Source organism: Nelumbo nucifera, chromosome 7, assembly GCF_055504915.1.
Source record: "Nelumbo nucifera cultivar China Antique chromosome 7, China Antique-T2T, whole genome shotgun sequence".
NCBI classification, from domain to species: domain Eukaryota; kingdom Viridiplantae; phylum Streptophyta; class Magnoliopsida; order Proteales; family Nelumbonaceae; genus Nelumbo; species Nelumbo nucifera.
In genome coordinates this window covers 34,488,707-34,507,374 of record NC_142655.1, presented here as the reverse complement: position 1 = coordinate 34,507,374, position 18,668 = coordinate 34,488,707, and the positions used below count along the sequence as shown (strand labels likewise).

General features: G+C 37.7%; 1 protein-coding gene across 1 annotated transcript in view; it reads right to left on the bottom strand.

The window, feature by feature from the left end:
- Positions 1-949: 949 nt before the first annotated feature.
- Positions 950-18,668, bottom strand: part of LOC104598319 (putative disease resistance protein At4g19050) — a 42,681-nt gene continuing 24,962 nt past the window's right edge. The window contains exon 4 of the transcript XR_016078801.1: positions 950-1,254. The gene's annotated coding sequence lies outside the window, so the exon portion shown is untranslated. The remainder of the gene's footprint in view (positions 1,255-18,668) is intronic.

The window sequence follows — 18,668 nt, the reverse complement described above, 5'->3', positions numbered from 1 at the left end:
TTCCCTCATAAACAATATAAGGGCTTAATGATAGGGATTATCATAGAATGGTATCTCTAAATGCCTTCCATCATTAGTATGAAAATAGGCTAAATTGATAGGTAGAGATGCATCATAAAATTGGACTATCTGCTTCACTAAAACAATCAATTAGGTTGTTTCATGTAATGATAGGGGTGTCATAAACTAATGAGAGGGGCCTATACTAAAATGGAAGAATGAGGGAAGTCTCAATCCCTAAGAATGAGGGAAGTCTCAAAGACATACAAATGAAATGGAATGTAGATAAAAGTCCATTATATGATTAAAGACATAAAATAATAAAGGTTGTAGGGCAAATTACTTATGTAACTTATCAGACATGGCGCACAAGCCATTCTCTAAACTATTAGATGACAATAAGATGAAAGAACCCAACAATGTGGATTGGATTTACACTTAATCTAGTGCTCATGTATGATAAATTGGACAAAATTTCCAAACAAAATGCACTAGAATGTCCCAATGAAAGAGATTTTGAAGCAAGAAGGAAGGAATATCAAGAATGGGAAAATAAAAACTTTCTTTCCCGCTATTACATCATTGCCTCATTGGAAAATTCTATCCAGAGACAATTTAGTAAGATAACATCTTGCAAATAAATCCTAAATAATTTTAAGGCAATGTATGAGGAATAAAATTTTTTTTGCTCAACAAAAAGTCATCAATTGTTGATGACCACTACGATGTTTGAGAACCAATCAGTTCATGACCATGTTATAAAGATGATAGTGTTTATAAATGAACTGGAGGCTGTTGGCTCTAAATTAAATAATGAAACAAAAATTTGTCATCATGAACTCTTAGCCCACACCCTTTAATCAATTTGTCCTTAACTATAACATGTACACACTAAAAGCTAGCTTTTAAAAGCTCAACAATATGTTACAACGGGCTGAGGAACTGATTAGAAAGGATAAGTTAATGGCCATGCTTGTTGAGGAAGGAAAAAATGTTAAGAAAAAATACAAGGGCAAAAGTAAGGCTCAACAGAAGACTGGCAAACCAAAGAAGCAAAAATGAGATAAGTTATTAGATGAGTGTCACTTTAACAAGTAGACTGGGCACTAGAAGAGGAATTGCCCATAGTATTTAGAATCCCTTAAAAAGAAGAAAGAATGTAATTCCAAAACTCAAGTCATAGTGACCAATGTATTGGTCACTTCTACCTCCTGGTGTATTGACTGTAGGACTTCAACTCATGCATGTAACACTCTGTAGAAGATCAAGAAAAACAGAAGGTTGATTAAGGATGATGTCATGCTATACATGGGTACATCGGTAACAGTTGCAATTACAACTATAGGAATAATAAATTTAGTTTTTAAGGAATGTGCCATTAGTCTTAAAGATTGTCATTATGTTCCACAACTTAGAAGAAACTTGATTTCAGATTCTAAACTTTATAAGGAAGGTTATTCCATTTTATCCAATAATAATATTATAATTAAATTGAATAATAAGTCCATTGCCTATGGAGAACTTGAAAATGGACTTTATGTACTCCATCATTCTCTAGAAACAAATGTAACCGAGACAACTCTAAACTAAAATCCCATGAAAAGAACACAAGAAATTGTTAATCCAACTTTCTTATTAAATTACTAACTTTATCACATGAACATAAAATGAATCACAAGATTGGTGAAGCTTTCTTATGGCATTATTGACATGGTCCTTTGGATTTTCTCACAGTTGAAAATCTATCAACATGTGAACCTTGTCTTCATGACAAGATGGCTAAGAAGCCATTTTAAATAAGCCTAAAATAAGTACAGACATACTTGACCTTATATAGGTAAGCCCGAACTCCCAAAATATAAAAAACTTCTCAAAGACCCTTCATGGAGAATTGTTGTGAGAGCCATACTTTCACTATTGTTAACACTGTTGCATCATTCCTAATTAGCAGAATGTCATCTACATATAAAACCAATAATACAACCTTGTCTCCCATTGTCTTTCTATAAACACAGGATTCATCTAGATTTTTCTCGAAGTTAAATTGTTTGATAGTTGAAATAAACCAGATGTTTTAGCTTCTTAAAGCTTGCTTAATTCATATATGGATTTGTTGAGCTTATACACCATGTGTTAATTGACCTTTGGCAAAAAATGGAATGTATTTCTTTCAAGTCAAGTGTGACAATACTTCATTTAGGCTTACCTGCAAATGGACTTTTAGTCTTCTCACCTTGAAGGCAAGGTTCATAAGTTAGTAGATTTTCTACTATGAGAAAATATAGAGGATCATCTTTCATCAATCTTGTGATTTGTTCTAAGACTCACAGTTTATGCTCTTTTCATAGGGTTTTGTTTCAGATATTAGTCACATTTGTTTCAAGAGAAGGGTGGAGTGCAAAGAGACCATTTTCAAGTTCTCCATAGACAAGAAACTTGTTATTCAATTTAATTATAACCTTATTACTAAGAAAAAAATAAAATAACCATCCTTACAAATCTTAAAAACTAAAATAAAATTTCTTTTAAATTGTAGAACATAAAGACAATCTTTAAGACTAATGATACTTTCCCTAAACACAAAATCTACTATTCCTATAACATCATCTACGACTATTGCAGATTTAACCATGTAGAGCACAATCTCGAACTCAATCAACCTTTTGCTTTCCTTGAACCCTTACAGAGTGTTACATGTAGAAGTTGAAATGCTAGAGTTAATTCATTAGGAGGAAGAAGTGACCAACATATTTGCATCTATAACTTGAGTTTCAAATTACCTTCTTTCTTCTTCTTGAGAGATTCCTAATATTGAGGACAGTTCATCTTTTTGTGCCCAGTTTGTAGAAGTGACACTCATCTATCAACTTGTCTCTCTTCTACTTCTTTGTTCTGTTAGCCTTTCTGAAAGCATCTTCTCGCCCTTCCGTTTCTTCTTGCCAAATTTGCCTCATTCAATAGGCATGCCAATTGGCTCATCCTTTCTAATTAGTTTCTCAATCGATTGTAGCATATTGTTGAACTCTTGCAATGTAGATTTTAGCTTGTTCATGTTGTAATTTTGAACAAACTAATTAAAGGGCATGGGTACGGAATTCAGGATGAAATTAGTTTTGATATCATCATCTAATTTGGAGCCAAGAGCCTTAAGTTCACTTATAAACTCTGTCATCTTTATGACATGGTCATGAATTAGCTAGTTCTTAGACATCTTGGTAGTCATCAACAACATTAGGATCTTTTAATGAGCAAAACAATTTCGCTCCTCATACATGGCCTTTAGACTATCTAGTATTTTTTTTTGCAAGATGTTATCTTACCAAATTGTCTCTGAGTAAAATTGTCCAGTGAGGCAATAATTCAACAATGAACAAGAGAGTTTTTCTCTTTCCATTCCTAATAACCCTTCCTTCTTGCCTTAAAAACTCTTTCATTGGGAGGTTCTGGTGCTTTCTAGTTGGAAATTTTGTTTAATTTCTTAGATGTGAGTACTAGATTAAGGTTGTGTATCTAGTCTACATAGTTGGGTCCTTTCAGCTTATGTCATCAAGTAAGAAAATGGTTCATATGTCATCTTTGATAAATTGTACGAATGAGTAATTAGTCCATGACCTATATTATTTTATGTTATTAATAAAGATTTCCTTTACCTATATTCCATTTCCATTCGTTCATCTTTGAAATTCCCCCCAATCTCAAGGATGGAAACATTGCTCATGTCATTAAAAATGCGAGGAATCACATAGGTACATAGGACAAACTGTCTCAACTGTATAACCCTATCATTTTCTGTGAAGGATCACAAATCCACTCATGTGTTATGAGTTTTCCTTATAGCCTCCATTAGACAAAGTTAATAGTCATTTTAGGATAAATCTTTCTAATTGATAAGTGTTGACCCTTCATGTCGGAAGCCTCAAGGAACTATGAGAAGGTCTTCCATTTTAGGATAGACCCCTTCCACTAGTTTATGATGCCCCTATCATCATATGAGATAATTCAACTAATTGTCTCTGTGAAGCAAATAACACAATTTTATGATGCATTTCTGCCCATCTATTCAAACGATCTTCATGCCAATGATAGTATGCATCTATAGATGTCATTCTATGATAATACCTAGGTCAGTTTAGGTCATACCGAAGCAACTCCCACTAGATTTCATAAAGTTAGGTTTAAATGCGCTCAAACGGGTTAGGGTTTTTGTGGGCTTCCCCACTTCGGAGAGGAAACAAGAGAAGGACCTACAATGTAGGAGATCAATTAATGATCTGTGGAACATTCATGAAAATGATGTGCATTCAGCCATGATGGACATAGAGAGCCACATAAAATCTTGACATGGTCCAAACACTTCTAGCCCATGTGTGAATCACATTCACATAGCATATATCATCACATGTACTTGATCAACATCAACTTAAAGATTGTGAAAAATAGATTCATTAGATTAAATCAACTCATTAGTGGACTCATTTATCAAATAATATATACGTTGGTATATGATCCCAACTGCAAAAAAATATTTGGCCCATATAGTAGTACAAGTTGAATGGACTTACTTAGCTTTAATCTAAATATAACTGGGTTTTACAAGCATAGACAGAATTGGTCCATGTCATGGCCCATCAAAACCTTGGCTTAGGTCTGTAATCTATCACTTACACAATGATCTATATGTTAGACAGTTTTGTATGCCCTTAGCTTCAATCATTTTGATGTACTTTTGTTATTTAGTGGAAATAAATAAAGTGCATGTTTGATTCATGTTGTTTGGTTTAATTCTGTGTAAAACCCTAAAACTGGACATTTGTAGAGACTCATGTTAGTTTTAAATGTTCACAGCCGTTGGATAAGTCTGGGGAGATTTATCCTGCCAAGGCTGATATTGGTGTGCCACCAAGTGTTGGGATGGCCTGTCTCAGCCATCAGGGTAAGACCCGAGGCACATACAGCATGGGATTACTTGAATCCTTGAACCGGACCAGATTTCCAGTCTTGCCCTGGACCTTGGAGATAGATGGGCAAAACTGGAAAGTTACACCTGACCCCTAGACTCGATTATGACACTTCACTAGGTGCTGGATCAGGCTGCCTTTGATATGCCAATCAGTGAGATCCTTAGTGGGGATCAAAACCTGGGTATGTTGGGGCAGTTTGAGAATTCATCTGAGTGGGTGGTCATAGTGACAGAATCAGCCACTTTGTCGGACAAAGGGTAATGATCGGGAATGCACTCTCTCTGATGGAAACCAAACTGCCGGCAGTTGATTTCAATCGTTGGAATTTTGTTTTTGCAAAATTAATATATTTACATATATATGTACGGTTTCAAAATGTTTGCAAATGGTTTTAATTCCCGGGATCCATGTGAGAGGAGAGTGCGGCACTGTTCCTTGCAGCCGAGGGAGAGGTCCTCTCTTGTCGGGCAGTGCTTGATCATTAAGGGCTGAGAGGTTAAGTGTAAGACCATTTAGGATAATACCTGATGGGCTAATCTTGCACCTGCCCACAGTCCCTGGGTTTTTATAAGATGGCTTGGCCCAGGGACCACTTAATGTAAGTGTTGGGCCCATGGGGTTCATACGATGGACTCAAGGGGTTCATTGAGATTTTCAGTGAATTTGGCTGGGCCTTGTATTAAAGGCTGGGCCGAACCCATGTGGCTGGTGTGTAGATCAATGCTTGGGTCCCACGCCATACAAAGAAGCCCAACTGGGCAGCAGATTGGAAACTAATTAAACACTGAATGCTTAATGGGCCAAAAGCCCATTTCGAAGTGGGCTGATATGATCACCCATCAATGGGGCGAATTTGAGATTGAAGTTAGCAAAAAGGATTGGGCTCTTAGCCTTATCCACTCTTAGAGACCAAATTCAAATCAGATTTGAATCTGGTAACCTCCTGATAAGATCAGGAGTAAGCTAACTCTATCTGGGAAAGGGATTAAGATTATCCCCTATCCAAATACTGATTTGGATTGGGATAACTCCTAATCAGGAGATTTCTTAATCAAGAAGAAAAGAGAGGAGATTTTCGAATGAACCAAGAAGAGGGAAATCAGATTTCGATCCAAGAGGTTCTGGTAAGCAAGAAAGGTTCCTGCGAATTGAGATAAGATCTCATTCTCTCCAGAAAAGAAAACAGTTCAGCTTTTTCGTTTCTGGAAATCTCCTCCTGCCGCCACCATCTGCATTGTTGCAAGATTTGATCTTTGCAGAAAAGAAAGTCAAGAAACCAGTTCTTGACATCAGTCTTGCAAGAAAGACTGAAAGAATTCAGTGTTTAGTACATCCAGGGGATTCTTGTGAAGGATCCAGTGTGTAGGACGCACCCTGCTGGTTCTGTTCCATCCACAGCTGTGTCATCTTCAGCAGGGACAGATCTTGGAGCATTCTTTGGGCGTGAACACCAACTTTGGGAGATACTGCTTCTCCGGATCAGGTATAATCCTCCCATTTATCTTTTGGTACAGATCTGGTTTGATTAGGGTTCAAATAGATCATTGAATATTGTATTCTAAATTCAGGGAATATGATTCCCAGTTGGGAGAAGGTAGGAAATTTTTGAAATTCGCCCTACCCATTCCGCAACCTTTATGGCGTCCATTAGATGGATCCTACCATTCTTTCACTATAGGGCTTTTATCATTCCCCAAAGAACCCTAGCTTTGGCCCATATAGAGTTGACCAAAACTAGGTCATAGGGTTCGGTGTCCAAAACATGCACCAAATTCAAAGCTTATGATTTGAATATTTCCAACCATGATTCACCATAAAATTAGTAGATATGGTCAGAAATTAAAAACTCAAAACAATAAAACTACTAGACCTAGGAGTGTGATGGTTCGAATCCAATCTAGACAAAATTGCAAAACTACATCAACTTCTCTTCTGCACATCAAACTTGTTTGTCTTTATGCACTACGATTCCTAGTTGTTTCTCCAATGTAAATCATCTAAGAAAACCTTAATTTTCTAGTGCTTACATCAGAAAAAATCCTAGTATTATTTGTCTAAGAGAAATAAAAAATTACAAATCATATGTAAATATCAAAATTGCATGGTATACATCAATCTTGCACCCATTAAAGAATTTGACCACCTCTACACTCCAGCCCAAGAACTCAAGATTCTACTATAAAATTATTCTAAATAATGGAAGAAAATGTAAAGAACATTTATGTATTTCATTGGCCCAAACTAAGATCTGAATTATTAGTTTACATGATAACTAGTTCAAATTGGCTAGAGTAGTTTAAGCTAATTTGATCCTCATTTCAAATTTGATTAAGTTTAATCTCAAAGCTGAACCCAGTTCTCTAATACCACTATTGGATGAGTTGGAAACTCAATTAAACATGCCCAAACCAGTTATAGTTTTTGGCTGAATTAAAAAAATAAAAAAATCAACCCAACCTGAGAACCAGTTTCTCGATATTTTGAAATCTAAAATTTTTGGATCGATCTTACACTGAACCATACCATAATTGAAACACAATTAAAATTGATTATACCTAATATGGAGACCATACTGTGCAACTCCCATAGTTGTAGTTCATCCCCAATGTCAGACTTATATTGGCATCTAACTGAAGATGGTGCAGTTGCAAGAGTGAAGTCGATTCAACAATACCTTTCTACAAAATCGATCTCTAATCCAGTTGATGTTTTCCCTAAAAACATAGCAGATGAGTGATGAATTTCATCCCCCACCACATTTGGATCGAACTAGGGTTTTTTAGGTGCAAAGGGGGAAGAGAAGAGAGCAAGAAGGTAGAGAGAATAGCGTGATTTGTCCCCCCCCCCCCCTTTTACTCACTTATGCAGAGCACTATCCTAATCCTATTAGGATGTAATCCAAATTAGATTTGGATCAAGACTTATCTTTAGTTAGATAAGAATTATCTTATTAAAAGATCGGGTGCTCTATACCCATACCCAATTTTTATTGAAGTCAAGTTGTCATGTGATCACTTAACTACTCGTATTGGTAAATGACCTTTGGCCCATTCTATTTAATAACTCATTAACTTAGGTGTTGGAAGGCCACATAAGCCTGAACATTGTATAGTGAGACCCACAAAGGTCTAACATAAGTCTACTAGGATTTGGCCCTAACCCTAGAAAGGGTCAGGTTGAATTCATTGCCGAACGATAGTGAACCCCTGACCCAATCAATTTAGGCTCAGTTTCGACCCAACATTTAAACATAAATGATCTTTGGATTCAGCCACCCTATGAAAATAAAGAAATACTAAACTTATGTGAGATGAAGTCCATCAGGTTATCAGCCCTGTAATGGTCTCTTGCCCTTAACCTCTCAATAATCAACACATTGCTCACAGGGAAAGACCTCTTCTCTCACTACAAAATGTAGTATCACTCTTTGCTCATATGGATCCTAGGATTAAAACTTTTTACAAACCTTTTTCATAATAATAATAATAATAATTATAATAATTATAATAATAATAATAATAATATATAAATGTATTTTGTAAATGATATTTCAAATGCAGTTGAAATCCACTATTGGCAGTTTAGGTTTCCATCAAAGAGAATATAAACCCTAATTTTCACTTTGTCTAACAAAGGGACCGATCCTAGTGTAGTATCATAATTTAATCTAGGGTTAAGTGCAACTTTCCAATTTTGTACATATGTCTCCAAGGTTCAAGGCAAAAATAGAAATTGGTCCAAATTCAGTGTTTCATCTAAACACCCACTAAATGTGCTTGGAATCTAACTCTTGTAGCTAATACAAGCTACTCCACCATTTAAGTAGCACATTAGTGTCAGTCTTGTCAAGATAGACTCCCTAAGTCTATCCAATGGCTGAGAATATTTTAAACTAACACAAGTCTCATGAGTGTCCAGTTTAAGGAGTAATTCATAGAAACACACTAATTGAACATAAAACAATAATGTATTTATATCATTCATATATAAATGTTTGCATATATCAATCTGATTGGAATTAAGGGCATGCATTGTCTAACATTTTTGTGCACTCGACCTAACATAGTTTAGGTTGATATTAATCCAACCCAAGACAAGAGCATTGGATAGTTGTGAAAAAACATACTAAAATACCTAATAAGAACTAAAGAATTTTGTCTTATCTCCAATGGTAGTTCATTACAAGTGATCGGTTACACAAACACCAATTTTTAATCTAACCTAAATTATAGAAAGTCTATATCTAGATACATCTTTATGTTGGGATCTTGCATTATTAGATGAAGAAGTTGCAAACAAGGGTTCACAGTAGATTCCACGATCATGGCTGAGCACATTGCCATAAATGAGGATCACAAGGAAGTAGTTTGATTGAAGAAATTTGTCTAACAGTTAGGAGTCATACCATCAAACCCATTCCACTGTTGTATGACAACACTGAATCCATAGCTCAAGTGAAAGGGCTTAGAGCTCACTTGAAGTCAAAGTACATCGAGAGGAAATATCGCATCCTACAGGAGATTATTAGTATAGAAGACATCTAGAAAGTGTTTGAAGGACATGTGGATAGTAAGGAACTGAGGCTATGCCTGATTGGACTTAAGTGCAAGTGCGAATTGTTAGATAGTGTATGACTTTAGGTCTATGAGCCCTGAAAATCTCATGGGTAACTCAAGTAAAAGGAGTTGTCATCCATTTTTCTAAGGAAATGGCCCATTATTTTCAGCTTTAAAAAATCAATTTATCTTCGAAATAGTGACTCCATTCTCCATGGGGATAGGCACTTAAATAAGAGATTTCAAGTTCCAAGGATTGCGAGGGGAAAGGTGTTAGACACTCCTCTCTCTAAGTTATTGTAACATCCCAATACAGGAATGGTTTAGACTCAATTTCAAACGAAAAACCATTAAAATGATTACTAGAATTTTTGAAATCTGAAGAAAAATGCTCCAACTTCTCTAAAGACTAATTTAAGGTGATGTTATCAGGCCTTAGGTACAGATTTTCCTAAGACCCTTGCCTCTCTACCTCTTTTTCTTAGTCTAGGATAAGCTGAGAGCACGAGTTATCCAAAGTCTCAGAACTTTAAACAACCTAGAATTTACAAGTTTGAGTTAAAAAAGGAGAGGCTTACCTCTTATGTGTGACCTTTACAAGAGTTTCCCAACAATTGACACAAATTAGAATGAAGATTAAATGGATTCTTGAACTGGGGTGTGCTTTTGTTTACAAAATCTCCAGTCTGATAACAGAGTAGCAGATTTGAAGTATTGGGTTCAAAATCTTGGGGGTTTTCTCAAGAATAAGAGTTTTGTAGAGGTTGGAGATGCTTCTGAGGTCTCTCTTTTATTTCTCCCCTTCTCTAATCCCTTAATGCTTGACTTGAGTCTCTATTTATAGAGAAAATAAGGGGAACAAGCTGAAATTCACCCAATCAGAAAGCTTGGGATTCAAGACAACTTTTTCAAGAAAATGGGCAAAGATGTTCAAGGAAAAGGGTATTCAATCAAGTTTTCCTCTTTGGTGAAAGATTCTCTTTGATTTGGAGTTGATTTTCACATGCTTTGTGTATCAAATGAAAGCTTGAGGCATACCTATCATTATAGTCTCATATAGGGGGCTATCAATGGCATAAAATGTAAATTTGAGTTATCCTTAAATGTCATTTTGTCTTTTCTTCACTTTAAGTAAGAGTATCTTTGGGTTTTGTGTTTTTTTAATTCTACTAGGCCTGATTTTATAGGTATTTTAACAAGTCAAGTATGGAGTTAATGTCAGCCTCTATATTCTTGATCTCTTAGGTTGGGATAACTAATGTGATGATTTAATCTAATGCGTCAAAACTAAATCCTTTTAGTTTAATAGTCAAATGAGTGAATTAAGTCATGAAATTTGACGTGTTAGGGTTTTTTGGGTCTCTAAATACAGTGGTGAGTTTTGATTAGTCTAATGAAGCTTGGATGAAGATCTATGACTGATAAGCTCTGACCAATGAGATTTGGTGAAACAAAATCTTAGCTTGATGAAGGGCTAAACGGGGGAATTTTGGAATAAAATCTAGTGAGCAAGAATTTTTGGAAGTCCTAAATCTAATGGAGGTGGTGGATCTTTGATCAAATGAGTGGATTAGAAGATTTAGTGTAAATCAAGGTTTTGGTTTATGGTTTATCGACTAATAAGAAGGTTTGGAATAGAATCTTGATTGCTTTGGGAGGAAATGAAGGAATTTAAGGTTGGATCTGATGAGTGGTTTATTTCGTGAATTTTGGACTCGGGATATGACTTTTTGTGTGGTTTAACCGTAAACATCAAATCAAAACCTTTATTGATTGAATGGTTTAAAAAGGAAATTTTTAGTTAAAATTTGACATGTGGGCATGGATTAAGGTGAGGAGTCAGCTGGATGGTTTTGATCTAAGAGAGAAATGGTAGATCTTAGGTTTCTATCTCTATTCGTTCAGGGCTGTTAAAATGAAATCTTGGCATTTTTAAGGTTGATCGTCATAGATTTACAGTGGGATTTTCTAGTTGATCGTATCCTAGTGATCTTGAGGCAATGAATGTGCTGAATTTGGATTTATGGAGTCAATGTTTAAATATCACGTAAATCGAAACTATTAGAAAGGGGGTTGATGTGATGAAAGATGAATCTTTTAGGGTTTGGCTAACTAAATTTTAGTTTCCTAAGCCTAGGATCATGTCTAATCTAATGTTCGATGTTGATCTCAAAGTTCTCATTAATCGGGGGTTTAGTTTATTGTTCAGATGATTGACATGTGGATTGTATTGAAATGAAGGTCTCAGGCTGATTTGGTTATGTTTTCATGTGTTAGGATCTTGAAAGAGGGCAGGGTGAAGGAACCGAGCCAATATTGGGTAATGACAAGTTTCAATCAAATTAATGTACATAAACATTTTTATATGAATAATATAAGTACATTGTTGTTTTGTGAATAGATTGGTGTACTTTGTAAATTACTCCTTAGACTGGATAGTTACGAGACTTGTGTTAGTTTATAATGTTCCCAACCATTGGATAAATTTAGGGAGTGTATCTAGACAATGCTAACACTAATGTGCTTCTAAATTGATGCAGCAACTTATCTCAGGTGCTAGGGCTAAACCCAAAGCACACTTAGTGGGTGTTTGAATGAAACACTAAACCTGGACTAATTTGTAGTTGTGCCCTTGACCATGGAAATAGATGGGCAAAATTAGAAAATTGCACTTAACCATAGACTTGATTATGATATTGCAATAGGTCTTGGACTAAGCTACTTTTGATATGTCAACCAGTGAGATCTATTACAAGTAAAATACTAAGGCATGTTGGAGTAGTTTAGGAAATTACCTGAGTGGGTGATCATAGTGATAGGATTGGGCCCTTCATCAAACAAAGTGAATATCAGGGTTTACACTCTATCTGATGGAAACCTAAACTATAGATAGTTGATTTCAACAATATTTGAAATCTGATTTACAAGATATATTTATATATTATATTATTATTTTCAAAAAAAAATATTTGCAAAAAGGTTTTAATCCTAAGATTCATTTGAGCAGAGAGTGTGACACTGATTTTGCAGTTAGGGAAGAAGTCATTTCTTGTGAGTAGTTTTTTATGATTATGGGATGAGAAGTTAAGGAAAGAGACCATTACAAGGCCGATAACCTAATGGGCTTCATATTATATAAGTCCATTATCCTTAGGTTTTCATAGGGTGGTTGAACCCAATAGTCATTTATGTTTAAGTGTTGGGCCCCAATTGAGCCCAAAATTGATTGGCTTAGGGGTTTGCTACCCTTAGGCAACGAATTTGACTTACCTCTTCCAAGCATAGGCTAAACCCTTGTAGACTTATTTGAGACTTTTATGGGTCCTACACTACACAATATTCAAACCTAAAGTGGCCAAGCAACGCCTAGGGAAGTGAACCCTTAAAAAAATGGGCCTTATGCACATTACTAATAAGATTAATTAAACGAGCACATAATAAACTAAGTTGTCATGTGACATGGATTGAATATAGGTATGGAGAACCTTGTGTTGTTCCAAAGCAAACACAACACAATTGTTAGCTAATTCTTCGAGAACATCTATAGTTTTGTATTCACTTGACCCAAGTGCCTCCAATGTCTTAGCCCAAGAAAGCAATTTGGTACGAGAAGGTTTCTCTAACTTTAATCTCAACAATCATATGTGAATGCAGCATACAATATTCAAAACATCTTTGTGAGTGCGCAAATTGTCGAGTTTATGAGGAAACTCCTAAAGGGATGAAAGATCCATCATATGGATGGCCGAACCCTGGAGGAAGGTAGGGCGAAATTTCAAAAATTTCTCTCTCTCCCATTTGGGAATCACATTCCCTGTTTTAGAAAATCTGCATTTTCAAGGATCAATCTTGAACCAAGAACCGAACTAGATCTGAAACTAAAAGGTAGGTGAGGGTGATACCAGATACGAATAAACAGTATCCTCCAATGATGATGTTCACGCCCAAAGAAAATCTCCAAAGATTGCTCCCACTAAAGATGATAGTGTAGGGTAGAGCACAATCAGCAATGTTCTTCCCAAGAACCAAACCCTTCAGCAAGGATTCAATGGAGGCTGTGAGCACGACTTCAGATCAGCCTTTCTCCAAAGGCTGATATTAAGATCTATTCTTGACCGCTCCTACAAAACTGGAGATCGAACTGGCAGTATGCGGAAATTGGAGAACACAGGGAGAAGATGGCGCAGTCACACTGTTGCTGTCTTCTCTCTCTGTGATTTGAGATCTAATCTCTGGGGATGAGATGTTTTTGGATGATCTGAATGGTTCGCCCCCTCCTCCTTTTATAGACTTAAAGAGATCAGCTCCTAATCCCATTAGGAGTTTCCTGATTCAAATCCTTATTTGAATCTGGACTTTCTTTAAGTAATAAGGATAAGTCCTTATCTTATCTGCAAATTAGATCAGCTCTCTCCTAATCTCATTAGGAGGTTTCCAGATCCAAATCTCTATTTGGATCTAGACTCTTTGAGTGGATAGGGTAAAACCCTATCCTATCTGCTGATCCCAATCCCAGATTCGCCCCTCTTTAATTAGTCTAACTAAACCAGTTCGAAATGGGCTTTAGACCCAATAAGTATCATATGTTCAGTGGCCTTCCAAACTGCTGCCCGGTTGGGCTTCTTTGTATGACATGGGACCTAAACATTGATCTACACATCAACCACATGGATTCAGCCCAGCATCTGTTACAAGGCTTGGCCGAATACACCGTTATGGACAGTGAACCTCTTGAGCCCATCACATGGGCTCTTAATGGGCCCAACACTTAAACTAAGTGGTCCCTGGGCCAAGCCACCTTATAAAAACCTAGGGACTGTGGGCAGATACAAGATTACCCCATCAGGTATTACCCTCAATGGTCTTACACTTAACCTCTCAGCCCATAATGATCAAACACTGCCCAACAAGAGAGGACCTCTCCCTCGGCTGCAAGGAACAGTGTTGCACTCTCTACTCACATGGATCCCGGGAATTAAAACCTTTTTGCAAACATTTTGAAACCATAATATATAGATATATATTTATCCGTATATAAATATATTTTACAAAACAAATTTCAACGACTGAAATCGATTGTCGGTAGTCTTGGTTTCCATCAGAGAAAGTGCATCCCCGATCATTACCTTTGTCCGACAAAGGGGCTGATCCCATCATTATGATCATCCACTCAGATGAATTCTCAGGCTATCCCAACATACTCAGGTTTTGACCCCCACTAAGGATCTCACTGATTGGCATATCAAAGACAATCCAATCCGACACCTAGTGCAGTACCATAATCGGGTGTAGGGGTCAGGTGTAACTTTCCAATTTTGCCCATCAATCTCCAAGGTCCAGGGCAATACTGGAAATCTAATCCGGTTCAGGGTTTCAAGTAAACCTACACTGCATGTGCCTAAGTGGTCCCTGGGCCAAGCCACCTTGTAACACCCAGGGACTGTGGGCAAATGCAAGATTAGCCCATCAGGTATTATCCTCAATGGTCTTACACTTAACCTCTCAGCCCATAATGATCATACACTGCCCGACAAGAGAGGACCTCTCCCTCGACTGCAATGAACAGTGTTGCACTCTCTACTTATATGGATCCCGAGAATTAAAACCATTTGCAAACATTTTGAAACCATACTTAAATATATATCATATATATAAATTTTGTAAAACAAAATTCCAACGATTGAAATCAATTGCCGGCAGTTTGGTTTCCATTAGAGAGAGTGCATCCCCGATCATTACCTTTGTCCGACAAAGGGGCTGATCCTGTCACTATGACCACCCACTCAGATGAATTCTCGGACAGTCCCTACATACCTAGGTTTTGACCCCCTCTAAGGATATCACTGATTGGCATATCAAAGATAGCCCAATCCGATACCTAGTGCAGTATCATAATCGAGTCTAAGGGTCAGGTGTAACTTTCCAGTTTTGCCCATTAATCTCCAAGGTCCAGGGCAATACTGGAAATCTAATCCGGTTCAGGGTTTCAAGTAAACCTACACTGCATGTGCCTCGAATCTCGCCCTGGCAGCTGAGACAGGCCACCCCAATACTTAGCGGCACATCAGTATCAGCCTTAGTAGGATAAATCTCCCCAGACTTATCCAACGACTATGAACATTCTAAACTAACACGAGTCTCATAAGTATCCAGTTTAAGGGTATTACATGAAAACACACTACAATAACATGAATCAAATATGTACTTTATTCATTTACAATAAATGTCCTAAGGTACATCATTCTGATTGGAGCTAAGGGCATACACTGTCTAACAACTCCTACTTGCACTTAGGTCCAATCTGATATAAACCGGAGTCCCATATTTTCCACGTGTTTCTCAAACACTTTCTATGTCAGTGGCTTAGTCAATGGGTCTGCTACATTCTCCACTAATGCTACCTTCTGAATCAGGACGTCCCCTCTTCCAACTATCTCCCGTAGTACATGGTACTTCCTCTCAATGTGCTTCGACTTCGAGTGGGCTCGTGGCTCCTTAACCTGAGCGATAGATCCGTTGTTGTCACACAACAACGGGATGGGTGATGTGCTGGATGGAACTACTCCCAATTCATGAATGAACTTTTTCATCCATACAGCTTCTTTGGTAGCTTCACTTGCGGCAATGTATTCGGCTTCGGTTGTGGAATCTGCCGTGGACCCCTGTTTGATGCTTTTCCAGCAAACAGCACACGATCCTATCGTGAAAACATACCCAGATGTAGACTTTCTATCATTTGGATCTGTAGTGAGCTACCATTGAATACCAGACAAAACTCTTTTGTCCTACGAAAGTACTTATGTATATTTTTCACAACAGTCCAGTGCTCCAGCCCTGTGTTGGCCTGAAATCTACTTACCACACTCACTGCCTGAGCAATGTCAGGACGAGTGCACAGCATGGCATACATGATGCTCCCTACGGCTGAGGCATAGGGAACGTCCTTCATGCCCTCAATCTCAGAAGTCTTGGGAGACATCTTCTTGGAGAGAGTGACTCCGTACCTGAAATGAACATTTCCCTTCTTGGAGTTCTCCATGCTGTATCTCTTGACTATTTTGTCAATGTAAGCAGATTGAGATAATCCTATTATCCTCTTCAATCTATATCTATAGAGTCGAAGACCCAGTATATAGGAGGCTTCTCCAAGATCTTTCATGGAGAATTGCTGTGAAAGCCATACTTTCACCGTAGTCAACATTCCTACGTCATTTCCAATGAATAGAATGTCGTCTACATACAGAACCAGAAACGTAACCTTATCTCCACTAGTTTTCTTGTAAACACAGGGTTCATTCGGATTCTGCTCAAAGTCAAACCTTTTGACAGTAGAGTCAAACCTGATGTTTCAACTCCCAGAACCTTGCTTAAGTCCATATATGGATCTATTTAATTTACATACCATGTGTTCCTGACCTGCAGCTATGAAACCTTGCGGTTGCTGCATATAGATATCTTCAGTAAGATCTCCATTCAGGAACGCAATTTTGGCATCCATCTACCAAATCTCATAGTCATGGTATGCTGCTATAGTTAGTAGGATCCTTATGGATTTAAGCATGGCCACAGGCGAAAATGTTTCCTCATAATCAATGCCCTCTTTCTGAGTATACCCTTTCGCCACCAGATGAGCATTGTAGGTTTCAACCTTACCATCGGGGCCCTTCTTCCTCTTATAGATCCATTTGCAACCAATTGCTTTTACCCCGGGGGGCGGATCTACTAGAGTCCAGACTCCATTGGCCTCCATTGAGTCCATCCTAACTCTCATGGCATCTACTGACTTCAAGGAATCTATGTCCAACATAGCTTCTGCATAAGTCACGGGATCTTCCTCACAAGTCATAGCTTCCACCAGGTAACTATCTTAGTCATAGCCAAAATGGATTGGAGGCCTGGATACCCGGGTAGATCTTCTAGGTTGGTCACTACCTGGAACTTGTGAGACACCTCCTACTACTCTAGAGCTCTCCTCATCAAGAACAACTTCCCGACGATGATTGTTCAAGATGTAAGCATCCTCCAAGAAATGTGCATTTCGGCTGTAGAACACCTTCTGCTCACTTAGGTCATAGAATAGGTAACCCACAGAGCCCTTGGGGTAGCCTACGAATAGGCAACGACTGGTCTTGGATTCCAATTTGTCCGCACTCGTTCTTTTAACACGTGCCGGACAACCCCAAATCTTCAAGTGTCTAACACTTGGTTTCTTTCCGGTCCAAAGTTCATATGGAGTATTCGGAACCGATTTGGTTGGAACCCGATTCAGCACGTATATCGTAGTCTCTAATGCGAAACCCCAAAAGGATGTGAGTAACTCTGAGTGCACAAGAAGTGACTGGACCATATCCAATAAGGTCATATTCCTTCTCTCTGAAACACCGTTAAGATGTGGTGTAGCAGGAGGAGCTAACTGTGATACTATCCCGTTGACCTTCAAGTAGTCCCTGAATTTGTCAGAGAAATACTCGCCACCTGGATCCAATCGAAGGGTCTTAATTTCTCTCCCTAACTGTTTCTCGACCTCTTGTCTGAACTTTTTGAACTTTTCAAATGATTCAGAGTTGTGTCTCATTAGGTACACGTAACCATACCGAGAATAGCCATCAGTAAATGTAATAAAATGCACGTGCTGGTTACAAGTCCTAACACTCAGGGGACCACATACATCAGTATGTATATGGTCAAACGTGCCCGTACATCTTTCAGGCTTACCGTTAAATGGTCGTTTCGTCATCTTACCCTAAAGGCAAGGCTCACAAGTGGGAAGATCTTCTACAGTTAGAAAATCCAAAGGACCATCATTTACCAACCTTGTGATACGATCAATGTTGATATGGCCAAGTCGGTAATGCCACAAGCACGTGGGATTAACTGTATCACAGATTCTTTTCTTGGGGATATCAACCAACGTAGTTTCGGCTATGTTAGTTTCCAGATAAGGATGGAGAACATAGAGACCATTCTCAAGTTCTCCGTATGCGATGAATTTGTTATTTCTTTTAACAGTAATCGTATTACCATCCGCACAATTTTGAAACAGAAATCAAATTTCTTCTCAAATTTTGTACATAAAGACAATCTTTCAGTACAATTGATCATTCTCTGAAAAATAACTCTGCGGTTCCTATAGCCGCAGCTGCAACACTTG